Source organism: Myotis yumanensis, unplaced genomic scaffold (genome assembly GCF_028538775.1).
Source record: "Myotis yumanensis isolate MYYU_CA2020_CCGP unplaced genomic scaffold, mMyoYum1.0.hap1 SCAF_3, whole genome shotgun sequence".
Lineage (NCBI taxonomy): Eukaryota > Metazoa > Chordata > Mammalia > Chiroptera > Vespertilionidae > Myotis > Myotis yumanensis.
Window position 1 is genome coordinate 208,535,946 of NW_027223754.1, and position 16,387 is coordinate 208,552,332.

The window sequence follows — 16,387 nt, forward strand, 5'->3', positions numbered from 1 at the left end:
CCCCGAGGGCGGGTTTACCTGGAGCCTGGCGTCCAGGGAAAATCAGGAGCCGCCTGCGCGAAGCTGAGCAGAACCAAGACCTTTAAAAATACGATTGTTGTTAGAAATGAGGGCGGCTGACCATCCCCCTGGCTGGTTTGGCTCCGCGCATAGAACGTGGGCCTGTGGACTGAAGGGTCCCGAGATCGATTCCTGTCAAGGGCACAAGCCCGGGTTGCTGGCTTGGTCCCCAGTGTGGGGCCTGCAGGAGGCAGCCATGCAGGAGGCAGCAGATCAACGATTTTCTCTCATCGTGGATGTTTCTATCTCTCTCCCTCTCCCTTCTTCTCCGAAATCAATACAAATATATTTAAAGAAAAGAGGAAAGAAAGACAGGAGGGCTGTTACACTTCAGGAAACTTGGTTCCACTGTTTTGATAACGAGGTCTTGTGCCATAAACGCAGCACAGGGCATATGTGGAGGTTCTTACCGTCACCAGCAAAGGATTTGGGGGAGATTCTGTGAACGTGAGCAAGCAATGCACACTGGTCTCTCCCAGAGCACTGTGACCGCACACACTTCTCTCTGCATCACACTGAGGGTCACAGAAGTTCTCCTGACAGACACCGTGAGCATCAGCCCAGAGAAGCCGTGGACCCTTCGTAGGGGCTGTAGACTGAGGAGGGGACGCACAGCGGGTGGGGTGCTTGCCTCTAGTTCCACCCCCAGAGGCCCTGAGCAGAACTGATGGCTTCAAGAGGCCTTTTCCCCCTTAAAAATGTCTGTGATCATCAAACCAACACCCACTCATTGTAAGCAATTTGCAAAGCAAAGGGAAGTTGAGGCAGCAAAGGATCCATCTAACCTCCTGGAGATGGTGACTTTTCATGTTATTTTTATTTGTTTAAAGGTTTTGTTTCCTTTGGAGCACACACACAGAAAGGTGCATATAAAGAGCATCCACACACCCTGTACCCAAGCTCACCTGTGCGACCATTTCCCCACTCCCTGCACAGCACCCATCGCTGTGATTGTGTGAGAGAAGGGCCTGGCCCTCCTGTAACTGCTGTCCCCCAACCCCAGGGGGCAGGCCACGCGGGCAGATACTAATTCACACCGTGGGGCGTGGTGCTCGGCAGCTCCCGGCATCCTTCCCACAGCAAGCGGGGCTCTGACGGGCCGGCTGGCACAGGTGTGGCTGCGCCAGTGTGCGGGCAGCCTGCCCAGCTCCGTGTCCACTATGGGGCGTGCACCACGGCTCCCCTGTGTTAATTAAAATATGTTTATATTTTCATTGATTTCAGAGAGGAAGGGAGAGGGAGAGAGAGATAGAAACATCAATGAAAGAGAGAATTACAGATCCGATGCCTCTTGCACGCCGAACAAAGGGGGTCGAGCCCGCAGTCCGGACATGTGACCTGACCAGGAATCGAACCGTGACCTCCTGGTTTATAGGTCGATGCTAAACCACTGAGCCACCCCAGCCGGGTATCCCTGTGTCACCGCCTTTGCCCTGTCACCAGATAAAACAAGCGCATGAGGCTATAAAATAAGTGAAGGCGGCGGCGAGAGGAACCGCAGGCGATGGGGCCGGAATGCGGTGCAGGTGGGCGTGGGGATCACCAAGCAGGAGACAGGCCTGTTTCCACTGATGACGGACACAATGCGTTAACATGTGTGTTAAATGCTGAAACCCAATGACCAGCACTTGTGTCCAGAGCCAGAGAGACTCAGAGATTTGGAAAAAGGTTTTCGCTCTCTGGGAGCGGGCTGCTCCGGACGGTGTGGAATCGTGTGGCTCCTGTCAGGAGTCTCCCTTCTGAGTTTCTTCAATGACTTGAGGGCGGCTTCATTCCCAGCCCCCTCTCATCTCCCACATTATCAGAAAGTCACTGAATGTGTCATTTTAATGGCAAAATTAGACTATTTTAGACGTTGCTAATGTACGTTGTAGTTTTAATAGAAGTGATCAGTGAGCAGGAATTAAGGGCCAAGAGAATGTTCTCAGAGGCGACAGTGTCCTCATAAATATTGAGGGTACCTGTTTTTTTGGTCGTAAGATCTGAAATCAGCATATTCTCTCTGTGTGTTTTGTGAACCATTGAGTCCATTTGGCGTCCTTTCAGGTCATCTCCAGGTGACATTCCGAAAGGTGAGCGCACCCAAGGGCTGCCCTGACACCCGGGTACAGAATTCCAAGGAGAACACACTCCCGTGTGGCAGTGGCCGGAAGTACTGCAGGCCCAGGAGCTTCTGCGAAGGCGAGACCAGCAGGTGTGGCAACCCATGCAGGACAGAACCCGGGCAATGCAGAACCCACGAGGACAACTGTCCCCCACCATCCGCCAACCTCCCCAGATCTGCACGTGTTTGGGGGCCCTCATCGAACCCTTGTTTCAGGTTGTTTTTTAAAAATATATGTATTTCATTGATTTTTTACAGAGAGGAAGGGAGACGGGTAGAGAGTTAGAAACATCAATGAGAGAGAAACATCGATCAGCTGCCTCCTACACACCTCCCACTGGGGATGTGCCCGCAACCAAGGTACATGCCCTTGACTGGAATCGAACCTGGGACCTTATAGTCTGCAGGCTGACGCTCTAGCCACTGAGCCAAACTGGCCAGGGCTTGTTTCAGGTTTAAATTGAAGGTCATGTACACACTTCTCCCAGTGGTACTGGCAAATTCAAACTGTCCTTGCATTCTAGAGTGAGTGTTTGTATAGAGCAGGGGTCCTCAAATGCCCAGCTCAGGGAGGGCGGGGCCAACCCCACTGAGTCTGACCCTGGCCGCCCCACTGAGGACCAGGCCGCTCCCTTTCAGGCCGGCTCCTCTCATCCTATAAACATTATTGACTTTTTGTTGACCTGCAGGAATTCGTGTGACCACGGCCCTCCCATGAAGGTCCCCACAGAAGAGAAAGCCCTTTGCACTTTGCAGGTGTTTATTGAACAATTTGCACTTCATGACACACTTACAGAGGAGAAGACATTTTATGGAGATTCTCAATCTTTCATTTCATTGTTTTAGTTTTAAAATCAATAAAAAATAATCATTTCCCTCAAAGTAAAATATGATTCTGATGGTAATGAACAGAATGTTACTGGTGTGTATTTAGAACATATCACTGATTTTAAAATGAAAAGTAAATCAGCCGAAACTGGTTTGTCTCAGTGGATAGAGCATCGGCCTGCGAACTGGAGGGTCCCGGATTTGATTCCTGTCTGGGGCATGACTTGGTTGCGGGCACATTCCCAGTAGTGGGTGTGCAGAAGGCAGCTGATCAATGTTTCTCTCTCATCGATGTTTCTAACTCTCTATCTCTCTCCCTTCCTCTCTGTAAAATATCAGTAAAATATATTCAAAATAAAAGAAAGAAAAGTAAATCACTCAGATTTTTAAAAAATTCCTTCTGAGCTCATTCTCTGCCTTTTGCTGGTTTCTGAGAATCAAGTTGGAGATGCGGCACATGATGCGTTTTCATTTCTTGAAGAAAGTGTTTGATGCGTCGTTCACCAGAAGACCCCCGACTGTTTAGAGAGATTGAGTCCATCCTTCAGTTTCCCTGATTCTGGATGGAGAAGGAGGAGGTGCAGGAAGCAGGGAGTGAGGCAGGTGGGAAGGTGAACAGAGCAGAGTCTGGGGCAGTCACAGGAGGGGAAGGAAAAGGGGCGCAGGAGGGGAGAAAGCAGAGAGACTGTGAGACCTGAGGGGAGGGATGGAGCTGGGGCCCAGGGGGGAGCATGAGACCCAGAGGCAGAGACAGGCCCAGGGAGAGAAGAGGAGGGGGAAGCAGGAGGGAGGGACTGCACCCTGAGAATGTTCTCCAGCCTCTGACACTGGGCTCCTATGTGTACTACCAGTTCATCCCTGGCCCTGAGCGGCTGGCCCTGGTTGTCCACGAAGGTGTCCCAGCAGTGCTGGAGCTCTATGGGAACAGGGAGGGAAAGGTGAGCTCCTTCTAGAGCAGGGAGGGCCCAGGTCTCTGACTCTAGGGACACACCCTCCCCATCAGGATCTCCCTGCCCCCTTTCTCTCTCCTCACAGGCACTGAGCTCATCCCTCAAATTCTTTCTTCCACTGGAATCTGAGGCAGCCCCTCCCCTTCTACCAGGAAGGACCTGGGTCCTGATGGCACAGGGACCCTTCTTCCCCCTTTCCAGGACCCCCTCTCTCCCCTGAACTCTCTCCTCCAGGGGACTCCATCCTCTCCAGACCCAGCAGCCCCCCTGCAGGCAGCTGACAGGCATCTCCACCTGGATTCTCCTCCTGCCCCCTCTGTGTGGACATTTCCCAGCCTCTCTGCCCGCCCACCTCCCACCCTCAGGAGTCCCTGCTGACCATTGCAGGTCATGATGGCGAGTTGGGCCCCAGCGTCCCAGAGCTTGCGCAGCCAATGCTTATATCTATCACGTTTTTTATAGATGCGAGCAGCGAAGATGCGCAGGCTCATGTGGCTGTTCTGGCCCATGAATTCCACCAGCTTCTGGGCACAGTCAGGGCAGGGGCTCCAGGAGATGTAGCAGGTGAGTCTGTACTGCTTCCCCTCATCTAGGTGCCAAGAACGGACCCGATCCAGGAAGCACAACTCTGCATGACAGAATACCTGAGCACATGCGGGGAGAAGAGGGATCTGTCACTTGCTGTGAACAGGGGAGGGTGGGACCAGCCAGAGGCAGGTGAGGCTCTGGCCTCCAGCACAGGATTGAAGGGGTACAGCTCAGCGTCAGGATGAACGCTATTTAAATGCAGGATCTACAGGGTCAAAGGTAAGGCGACTCAAGAATCACATAATATCAGCATTTACAAAGGGCAGATCAGCAGTGAGGACTTTTCTATATCAGCAAACCATGGCTGCCATGGCTCTGTAACTGATCATTCTTCACCTAGCCTGTTGATACTTCATTCATCATGGATTTTGCATTAGGTTTGTTTTTTTAAAAATGTATTTTATTGATTTTATTTAGAAAGGAAAGGAGAGGAATAGAGAGTTAGAAATATGGATGAAAGAGAAACATTGATCAGCTGCATCCTTCACATCCCCCACTGGGGAGGTGCCCGCAACCAAGGTACATGCCCTTGACTGGAACCGAACCTGGTACTCTCCAGCCCGCAGGTCGACGCTCTATGCAATGAGCCAAACCGGTTAGGGCTAGGTTTGATTTTTTAAACTATTGCATTAAACATGGTTCTTTTTTCAAATCCTCACCTGGGGAGATTTTTTCCATTTGCCTTTAGAAAAAGGGTGGAGGGATGGAGGAGGGAGCAGAGATAGAGAAACATCATTGTGGGAGAGACACATCAAAGCTGCAACTGAGATAAATGCCCTTGACCTGGAATCCTACCCCTGGTGCCTGGCTGTGCAGGCTGATGCTCTAACCACTGAGAACACAGATCTGGGCTCCATGTGATTCACCTTGGTACAGAGTTCCCAGAGAGCCTCTATTTTGTGCCCAAAGCCTTTGCCTTCAGGAGCTGCACCTACTCAGACCCTGCAGGGAGACAAAGAGCTGAGGACAGCCAGCCGGTGTTGCTCAGTGGGTTGAGCAGGGACCCATCCACAAACAGGTCACAGGTTCCTGGTGAGGGCCCAGGCCCAGGCTGCAGGCTTGATTCCCAGTAGGAGGTGTGCAGGAGGCAGCAGTCAACGAATGATTCTCTCTCATCACTGATGTTTCTATCTCTCTCACTCCCTCTCTGGAATTAATAAAAGTCATTTAAATAAGTAAATAAATATAAATAAATAAATGGCTGAGGACAGAGGGAGGAGGCAGCTGAGCCCCATGGTCCTGGGCCTGATGCCACAGGGGTGGGTGCTTCCTCCAGGCAGGGGAGCTCTCCCTCTGCTCCACTACCTCCAGCTCCCGCCTGTGCTCCAACACCTCCACACGCTTCTACTCTGGGCTTCCCTCTGTGCTGCGCCCAAGGGCGACACAACTCTGCGGGAAGAAGGGGTGAGGGCACCGAGGCAGAGGTGCGGGAGACACGGGATGAGCGTCGCTGCTGGGCTCACAGGGTTATGGAGATTAGCCCACCCGCCCAGGGAAGGGTTTTCAACCAGGGGCTCAGGGAGGAGGAAGAAGTCAGGCCCACGGTGCTAGCACAGAGCCCTGGTGGCAGTGGATGGTACCTGGGGACCCAGGAGGCGCCCTGGGCTACGTGCAGCTGGCAATGCACTTGTGGGGACAGCACCCTGCTAGGCTGTCCCAGGAGTGACTGGAGGGAGCACCAAGGGGGAGCTCTGGCTCTCAGGCCAGAGGCAGCCCGGGCTGTGGCGAGGGGAGAACGGCCCCTTTGTCCAGGTGCCTTTCCCTCTGGCCTGACCCCTCCTCAGAGGCACAGCAGGAGGGACAGGCTGACCCTGGAGGCTGGGCTGACCCTGGGCTGGTGGGCCCAGGCCCTGGGACACTGTGACTGCTTTCTGATGTGGGGCTCCAAGCTGCCAATCACAGCAGAGTCTGTCCTCCCTGCCTCTGGGCAACGCCACAGCAGCTCAGGACCAAGGGACATTGCTCAGAAGACACCCCACAGGCAAGGAACCTTTTCCCTGAGTGTCCCAGGGGCCCTGCCTGCTGTGCTCGCTCTTCTGGTTGTGCAGGAAGCCCTGGAGTTCCTCCATTGGGGCCCAGGTGTCCCCCTCCCGGACCTCCACCTTGTAGCTCAGGTATGTTTCGTTTGGCCATGTGATACCAAAGATGTTCATGAAGGTGGTTGCATTCTTCAGGGTTCTGTGGGCACAGGCAGGAGGAAGCAAGATATGGGGCTCCTCTGGGGATCACCCCGTTCTCCTCCCCTCAGCACCCACTCCCAGCTAGACCCACAGAGGATGGGGGTCCACTCACTTAGCTGGGGCTACCTAACCTCCATCTCTGACCCCTTCAGGGGCTCCTGGGGAAGTCAGTCCAGTCCTTTTGTCAGGGTTTCCCCGGGAGCAGTGCAGGGGCTCAGAGCTGCGTTGGGAGCCTCTCCTGGCTTCACCGTCCTGCCATCATCCCGCTGACCCAGCCCTGCCAGGTGCAGCCCAGTGGGGCTGTTTCCTCTGCTCTTCTGGGTTAACCTGAGCCACATGGTGCATCAGGGGAAAGGGTGGCCCCATCGGGGAAAAGAGTTGCCAAACTAGTCTTCCCAAATAACTCATGACATTTCCCTTCTCATCATGAAAACAATTGTGTCCTTTACAAAAACCAAAACATAAACCTGAGCGTGACCTCCTAGGGCACTGATGGCGAACCTTTTGAGCTCGGCGTGTCAGCATTTTGAAAAACCCTAACTTAACCCCGGTGTCGTATCACATATAGAAAATTTTTGATCCTTTCAACCATAGTAAAACAAAGATTTATATTTTTGATATTTATTTTATATATTAAATGCCATTTAACAAAGAAAAATCAACCAAAAAAATGAGTTCGAGTGTCACTGTTGACATGCATGTCATAGGTTCGCCATCACTGTCCTAGGGCCTCAGTTCAGAGCAGAAATAATAAATTCATGGAGGACAGTCAGAGAGGAGAAACAGGGACCCTCAAGGGTGACCCCCAGATTCTAGCCAGGGGCCATAGGAGGCTGGTAGGACAGGCCAACTGGGCATGAGCTGAGGGGTCCTGGACATAGAAGGGCCATCAGGAGGGACAGGAGAAGCAGGGTCCCCCGGAGAGAAGGGAAGTCCCCTCAGAAAGCCAGGAGGAAGGGCTCAGAAGCAGAGCTGCTCCAGGGGCGGGTGGTACCTGCCAGTTGGTGCTGGGTTGTCCTCCATGTCTCAGCTCCTTCACCTTCTCTGCTGGTCATGGCCCGTTCTCCGTCTGGGACGTTTTCAAGGACTGAGGTGCCTTATATGCCATCGAGGCACCTGGAACATGTTGAGTTGGCTCTGCTTCACCCCACCCCTTCCCTTAACTCAGGCCACTCATGGCACCCACATGGCGTCATAGGAGAGGGAACTTTTCTGCCCAAATGTCTCATCCTGTGCCCTCAGGGGCAAGTTGTGTTTTGATTTCTCTGTTCTGACAAAGGCCCTCCCTGGACTGACCTGGGCCAGTGAGGTCCCAGGAGGTGGGGTCACTCTGGGCAGCACGGCACAGCCAGGCAGGAGGCGAGAGCACAGGTGAGAGGACAGGTGCTCCCACTTGAGGAGAGTCCGGGCACATGACACGGAGCCCCCACAGGACAGGCCCCAGGTGCCCATCCCTGACTCTCCCGCCACCGCCATTGCAGGGCATGGCCGGGCCCAGTGCAGGGACCTGCGGGGCTGAGCCAGGAGGGAGACTCTGCCCTGAGAGGAAGGGCAGGGCGGGACCAACGTGAGCTGAGCTCCCCTTAGGAGCCACCCTGTAGGGGAAGGAACTGGACTCGGAGCCTTTGTCTGCCCATCACACAGAGGAGAACAGAGAGGCTCCCAGCAGGGCGGCCAGGATGGCCTGGGAGCAGAGGATGCAGGGTGTGCCCCGCCTCAGGAAGGGGCACCCCTTGTCCTCTCCACCCCCAGCCTCGAATAACGGGGGACTTTGTGTTCCAGGCTCAAGTGTGACCTGAGCCCCAGCTGGTAGAGTTTGTCCCCGAGGGGATGCCTCTCTGTCCCACTGACTGTCCATCCAGCACCTCTCAGACCACCCTGTGCGGACCCCACGCTCCCTCCCAGGGGACGTGCCCAGCTCAGGGAGGGCGGGGCCGGCCCCATGGAGTCTGACCCTGGCTGCCCCCACTGAGAACCAGGCTGTGCTCTTTCAGGCCGGCTCCTCACATCCTTCACTTGGCAGCTGTAATACAGGGTGCCCCTCTTTCTGGGCTGGGCGCCCCTCCACATGCACAAACAGGTGTCCTCTGCACCGAGCCCTCCCTCCTGCTCTGTCCTTGGAACTTGGTTGCCCTGGGAGCAGCCATGCTGTCCTGCTGCAGGTTCAGGGCTTTGCAGGCGTGAAACAGGCACATCCGGGTGTGTTGTGGGTTCTGCTAGTGTTGCTATTTCATTGATCACGATCTCCACCCAAACACACCTTCCCCCCCCACCCCCGGGAGGCGTTTCCAGAGACCAGGCCTGAGGTCCCTGAGAATCTCCCCAGTGCTGCCCCCAGATCTTGCGTCCCAGGGAGGGAGAGTGGTGTTCAGATCCAGGCCAGCTCCCCTCCTGCACCCCAGCGTCTCCTCCTGTCATGCAACCCACAACGCTCTGCTGAGCCCCCACCCCAGCCCAGCACCAGAGGGCGGTATCCTGGCACAAACCCAGTGCCAGGGCTGCAAGTGTGAGGTCCCAATGCACAAGGCTGGGTGCCCAGGGGACACTGGAAAGGTGGCCACCAGGCCAACCCCACCCCTCCCAGGTGCCCCTGCAGCTGGAGGGCAGCACCCTGGGCTCAGCGCTGCATCGCATGCCCGCCCGAGCGCATAAGGCTCTTCTGGGGCGTCAATGGGACCCAGGAGGGGCCATCATCGCAGGGACAGCGCTGTGCTTTCCATCCCTGAGACAGGTCTCACCTCCAGGCTAGCTCCTCAGCCAGCAGCTCTGAGGTTTCTTCTGGAATGTTCCACAGGACCTCCTCCCTCCACACACCCTCTCCCCCCAGCCAGGTGTCCTGAGCTGCTCTCTGCTGATGCCTGGCTGCCCTCTGTTATGCAGACCAACCTGGACCTGCTGGTCTCCACACCCGGGAGTCCACTCTGCAGTGAGTGGCGAGTAGAGAGGCGGCCAGGAGAGCCCTGTGAAGACCAGTGGCCGCCATGAGTAAGAGGTTTGCACCTCCTCCCAGAGGTTTCATGTCTTGTGTTGTTTGTCTGAGTCAAGTCTTCAAGGGGCAGGAGGAGAGGATGCCTGGGCAGCCCTCACCTCTGTCTTTGTTTCCTTGCCCTCGGTGGGGTCCCCATCCAGGCATCCTCTCCCCGGGTCCCCCGGAGCCTGGCCCCCTGGGTGCAGGAGAGGCGGGGGCACCTGCTCTTCCTCCCGGTCTCCCTCAGCCAGGCCAGCACCTGGTGTGGTAAAGGCATCAGTAGAGCCTCGTGTTGAACTGGTTTAAAGCGGCCTGGCCCACAGCGACGTGGGGAGCGGGGAGCATGCCTCTCCCTGGGCCCGTGCGGTGAGAAGAAGGAAGGAAAGGAACCCTGTGTTTTCTGGGGAAAGACAGTCCCTCCCCATGTCCATCTCTGGAAGGTTGAGTGAAGAATGTAAAGCAATTCCTACATCCTTCTGGAGTTTTCCACCGAAATGTGCAAACTTTTGAACAGGAGGAAGGTGCAAGCCGTGCTGGGATGTGTGCTGTTCCCTTGTCAGGGAAACGGGGGACAGGGCGGGTGCCCCGGGGAAGCCCAGGCTGAGGTCAGAGAGCCAGGCGGACCCACTCTGCCCCGTCGCTTTGGGCCTGGGATGGATGATCTGGATGTGTCTGGAGTCAGGGCCAGGCTGCTCTGTAGCAGGTGTCAGGTCTGAGGTCCTGAGCCCCAGCCCAGCCCCGGCCTCAGCACTGTTCCCAGGCTGTCCAGGCCCCTCTCCAGTCTCAGGCCCTGGGCCGTGGGCAAAACTCTGAGATGGGGGCCTGGGAGATGGGGGTGGAGGAGCACAGTAGGACCACCTGTCCTCTGCTCGGGGTGCCCCCTCCACCCGGACACGGCACCTTGTGGATGTTTTGGTCCCTTGTTCCCAGAAATGAAGATGGGGCCCTGGCTGGTTTGGATCAGTGGATAGAGCATTGGGCCTGGGACTGAAGGGTCCTGGGTTCAATTCTGGTCAAGGGCACCCGCCCAGGTTGCAGGCTAGGTCCCCAGCAGGGGGCGTGCAGGAGGCAGCCAATCAATGATTCTCATCATTGATGTTTCTAATCTATCCCTCTCTCTTCCTCTCTGAAATCAATAAATATATATATATTTAAAAAAAAACAAGAAATATAAATGGAGATGGGGCTTCTGTCAGAGCCCAGAAATGGAAAGTAAAGGAGCAGATGGGAGGTTGAGGTTCTTCCGGTAAAACCCACTTGGGGAGTGTGGACATCTCCTGTTTTGGTCAGAGAGGAGGGAGGCATCGGGTGTGTCCGGGAATCCTGACGTGGTTCCTTTTTGTCAAGTGCAAGCGAGTGAGCCTGTGCCCCTTGCGTCTGGGCCGGGGATGGGCCGGGCTGGTTGGAACAGGCTCAGTTGGGGGTGAGGCCTGCTCTTGACATATCTGTGGCTTTTAAGGTCCTGGCGACATTGAGGGGGAGCTGGCTTTTCTCACCTCCCCAGAGTCACAGCCTGCAGACGGGGCAAGGTGTGCGGCCTCCTCCCAGCCCCAAGGAAAGGGCGTGGGGCCCTTCTCCCTGGGAGTCCTCGGCCTCAGCCCCTGGCTGCCAGCGGGGCCCAGGGCTCCTCCTCTGTTGGGTTTGCATCTTGACTGCCAGGAGCCGGCCAGTGGGGAGGGGACCCTCCGCACAGAATCAACCCTCGACAATTGAGTCTGTTATTGCTACTCTCCACTTACCAGCGTCCACCTGCTCCAGAGCCTCAGGCAGGAGGAGGGGACCCTTAGATTCGTCCGCAGATCCCGGGTTTTGCGTGTTGTTTTCTGCTTCCAAGAATCCCTCGACCCGGTCTCCCCTGAGTCCCGTGAGGACAGTGGCTGGAGGCTGGCTCTGTTCCTCAGGTCTGACGGCCTGGAGAGCTGTGGTTATCCCCTGTCTCCTGTCCCTGTCCCTTGTCCTCAGGTTTAATGACCTGGAGAGCTGTGGCTGTCCGCTGTCCCTGTCCCTGTCCCCTGTCCCCTGTCCCTGGTCCTGAGGTCTGACAACCCTGTGAGCTGTGGCTGTCCCTTGTCCCCTGTCCCTGGTCCTGAGGTCTGACAACCTGGAGAGCTGTGGCTGTCCCCTGTCCCCTCTCATTGGCTCTGGCCAGGGAGGGTGTGGCTCTGTTCTCCAAGGGCGCCTCCTCCTGGGGGTGAGACAGGCCTGAGGGGTGTGAGCCCCCAGATCCTTTTCTGTCCCTCTCAGCTCCCTCTGCCGTGTATACAGCTGGTGCTCAGGGTGTGTGCACACTCAGTGACTTGCAAAGACTTTGGGGAGATGGAAGGGCTTTGGGGAAGCAGGAGCCCGGCTTCCATCCAGCTCTCAGGCGAGGATTTCCCCTCGTCGCAGCAGCCTCAGCGACCTGGGCGTTCACCATGCCCAGTCCGCACACACGCCTGTTTTCCTTTTATCGACAACTAGGGGCCTGGTGCACAAAGATTCATGCAGGGGGGATGGGTCCGTCAGCCTGACCTATACCCTCTCCAATCTGGGAGCCCTCAGGGTGCCCTCTCCAATCCGGGAGTTTCTGTCTGTCTTTGCAATCATATGAGCGAATTGTCTGAGACCCCCAACCCAGTTTGGTTTGTTGCTCACAGAATAATAGAGGCCTTTTTTTCTTTGCTTCATTTGTGGAGATTTCCTGTAAGTTTTACGATATGTTCCCTTTAATTTTTCCTAGACACTCTGATTTTACTTATGTCTCTCACCTTTGCTTTCTCTCCATCCCCCACCGCAACAGTAACTTGCTCCAGGCTGACTTTGCTCTAGTGTCTAGGAGATCCGTCTGCCACAAGAACTATGATTCCCAGCATTCCTGGTGCTCCCCACACTCTGGGCTTCAGCTTCCGGTCCTGGGGCTGCCACCAGAGCTACTATTCCCAGAATTCATGGTGCTCCCCGCGCTCTTGGTTTTCCCTTCCTGCTCTGTTTTTGTCCCATGACGTCCCACTCTACCAAGTCCTCCAAGGCACCAGCTCTCCCTCTCTGCTCTCTGTCTGGTGGCTTGGAGAGCCAAGTTTCCCAAGCCATTCCGCTCTCTGCTGGCTATCCTGCTCTGTTCTCCACGCGGCAGCTTTGGGGAGTGACCAAGGGAGCCACATCCCCCCAAGCTGCTGCCTCTCCTGTTCTGCTCTCCACCTGGTGCCTGCCCACCCAAATCAGTCCACCATCTTTGTAGGGTTGATTTGCGTATGCACTCCTGATAGGCTGGTGAGCATTGTCGAGGGATGGTCAATTTACATGTTTCTCTTTTATTATATAGGATTCCTTTTATTTTTTTTATCCTCACCCGAGGATATTTTTCCATTGATTTTTAGAGAGAGTGGAAGACAAAGGGAAAGACAGAGAGAAACATTGATGTGAGAGAAACATATCGATTGGGCGCCTCCTGCATGAGCCCTGACTAGGGCCCTGGCTGGGGAGGATCCTGCAATCAAGGTACATGCCCTTCACCAGAACTGAACCCGGGACCCTTTGGTCTGCAGGCTGACACTCTGTCCACTGGGCCAAACCAGACAGGGCAGCACATTCCATTCTATAAAGTCTGAGATGCTTGGGGACTCAGTGCCTGTCTTCTCCCACTGGTGTCCTCGGACTCCCAGTGGCTGCCCACCTTCAGGCATCGGCCCTCATCCCAGGCAAAGGGAAGCACATAGGACCCACCCCAGGCCTGGGAGCCCGCACGTCCTGTTGGTGATAGGTGTCGCTGTCCACCATGTGGGTGACAGAGGAGGTCCCCACGAGTTCACAGATTCAGCTGGGGCGAGAGACCCCATTGGTCCTCCCTGCCCCTCTGTCTGGTCATCCGCATCCCTGGCCACCCCCGTCCCCTCTGAGGGGCTTGGGAAAGAGGACCTGCTCAGGACACTGAGGTGAGCGGCAAAAGGAGAGGGGGCGGGACGAAACACAGACACACACACACACACACACACACACACACACGCAGCTGATGATAAGCAGGAATCTCCTAGTTTCTCCAGATCCACCCACAAGCCTCAGTCTTAGTGGCAGGAAGCAGAGGACGTCACCACTCCCAGGTGGATTTGTAGAACCTTATCATCCAATCAGCTCGTCTGGTTTGGATACCTGGACTCTGGCAAGAGCCCCCATTTCTGTTCCTGGAAGCAAATGACCAAGATGCAGTCACTTTGGGAAAGCAGACGAGCGGGTAGAAGACACGTGGTCTTACATGACAAGAGGGGTCCCCGCTCTCTGCGCTGTCACATGCAGGTCCAGGCAGACCTGACCCCCAGCTCCCAGGGCCCTGTCGACCCGGACCCCCGGTTTCATGGCTTTGCCGCTGACACCGGGACCTGAGACTTCGGAGAGGGTAGCTCACAGCTGAGAACACGGCTGAGCCCTGGGCTCCCCACCTCAGCCTGTCCTCTTGCCGGAAGGCACCGCGGGAGGGCAGACCTGTGCCGCATACAGAGCAGCCTCTTGCCAGGCCAGTGTGGCTCAGTGGTTGAGCATTGACTTATGAGGCACAAGTCCTCGGTTCAATTCCCTGTCAAGGCACATGACCGGGTTGTGGGCTTGATCCCCAACGAGAGGAGTGCAGGAGTCAGCTGATCAATGATTCTCTCTCATTCTTGATGTTTCTAAGGTTTTCTCCCTCTCCCTTCTTCCCTGAAATCAATAAGAAAAAATATTACAATGAAACATACAACAACGTGTCTTCTGATTTGATGATGAGGAGCTGATTTGATGATGAGGTTCTTGCAAACCAGCCTGGGAGTGGGGACGTCCTCTGCTTCCTGCCACTCAGACTGAGGCCTGTGGGTGTGTCTGCAGAAACTAGGAGATTCCTGCGTGTCATCTGCTTGCGTATGTGTGTGTGTGTGTCTGTGTTTGGTGAGTCAGGGCAGCTTTCGGGCCCGTTGCCCAGACACAGCTGTGTGCCAAGCCCGATCTTTGTCGTATCTTTGGCACCTGCGGTGGGACCACCAGCTGGAAACAAGGGAATCAGCCACAGCCACGGAGCCAGCATGGAGTGCAGAGTGCGCTGGGAACAGACCCGGGGCTGCACTGGCCACGTCCCCTGGAGGGAAAGTGGGGCCGGCACAGGGTGGTCTGAGAGGAGCTGGGTGGACAGTCAGTGGGACAGAGGGGCATCCCCTCGGGGACAAACTCTACAGGCTGGGGCACCGGTCACACTTGAGCCTGGAACACAAAGTCCCCCCTTTCCTCGCAGGTGGGGGTAAAGAGGACGAGCAGAGCCCCTTCCTGAGGAGGGCACTCCCTGCATCCTCTGCTCCCAGGCCATCCTGGCTGCCCTGCTGGGAGCCTCTCTGTTCTCCTCTGTGTGATGGGTGGACAAAGGCTCCGAGTCCAGTTCCTTCCATTCAGGGTGGCTCCTAAGGGGAGCTCAGCTCACGTTGGTCCCGCCCTGCCCTTCCTGTCAGGGCAGAGTCTCCCTCCTGGCTCAGCCCCGCAGGGCCCTGCACTGTCCCCGGCCATGCCCTGCAGTGGCGGCCGCGGGAGAGTCAGGGATGGGCACCCGGGGCCTGTCCTGTGGGGGCTCCGTGTCCTGTGCCCGGACCCTCCTCAGGTAGGAGCACCTGTCCTCTCACCTGTGCTCTCACCTCCTGCCTGGCTGTGCCGTGCTGCCCGGAGTGACCCCATCTCCTGGGACATCACTGTCCCAAGGTCAGTCCAGGGAGGGCCTTTGACAGAACAGAGAAATCAACACCTAACTTGCCCCTGAGGGCACAGGATGAGGCATTTGTGCAGAAAAGTTCCCTCTCCTATGACTCCATGTGGGTGGCATGAGTGGCCTGAGTTTAGGGAAGGGTTGGGGTGAAGCAGGGCCAGCTCAGCAGTTTCCAGGTGCCTCAGTGGCATATAAGGCACCTCGGTCCTTGAAAGCATCACAAGAGGAGGACGGGCCGTGACCAGCAGAGAAGGTGAAGGAGCTGAGACATGGAGGACAACCCAGCACCAACTGGCAGGTACCACTCGCCCCTGGAGGAGCCCTGCTTCTGAGCCCCTCCTCCTGGCTCCCTAAAGGGATGTGCCTTCTCCCTAGGGGACCCCTGCTTCTCCTGTCTCTCCTGATGGCCCTTCTATGTCCAGGACCCCTAAGCTGATACCATGTTGACCTGTCCTAACTGCCTCCCATGTCCCCAGGCTAAAAACTGGGGGTTACCATTGAGGGTCCCTGTTTCTCCTCTCCCTCCATCTCCCATGAAATCTATTTTTTCTGCTCTGAATTGAGACCCTAGGAAGTCACGTTCAGATTTATCTTTATGTTTTTGTAAAGGACACATTGTTTTTATGATGAGAAAGGAAATGTGATGAGTTATTTGAGAAGACTAGTTTGGCATCTCTTTTCCCCGATGGGGCCTCCCTTTCCCCGATGTACCATGTGGCTCAGGTTAACCCAGAAGAGCAGAGGAAACAGCGCCACTGGGCCTGCACCTGGCAGGGCTGGGTCAGCGGGACGAGGGCAGGACGGTGATGCCAGTAGAGGCCTTGTCAGAGCAGTGAGCCCCTGCACTGCTCCCGGGGGCACCCTGACAAAATGACTGGGCTGACTCCCCCAAGAACCCCCGAAAAGGTCAGTGAGGGAGGTTAGGTGGCTCCAGCTAAGTGAGTGGACGCCTATTCTCTGTGGGTCTACCTGGGAAGTGGGTGCAGAGAGGAGGAGAACGGGGTGATCCCCAGAGGA

The 16,387-nt window shown here is 55.9% G+C and overlaps 1 protein-coding gene across 1 annotated transcript in view; it reads left to right on the top strand.

Annotated features, from left to right (window-relative positions):
- LOC139006534 (DNA dC->dU-editing enzyme APOBEC-3G-like) overlaps positions 1 to 16,387 on the top strand; it is a 79,785-nt gene that overhangs the window by 12,808 nt on the left and 50,590 nt on the right. The window lies entirely within an intron of this gene.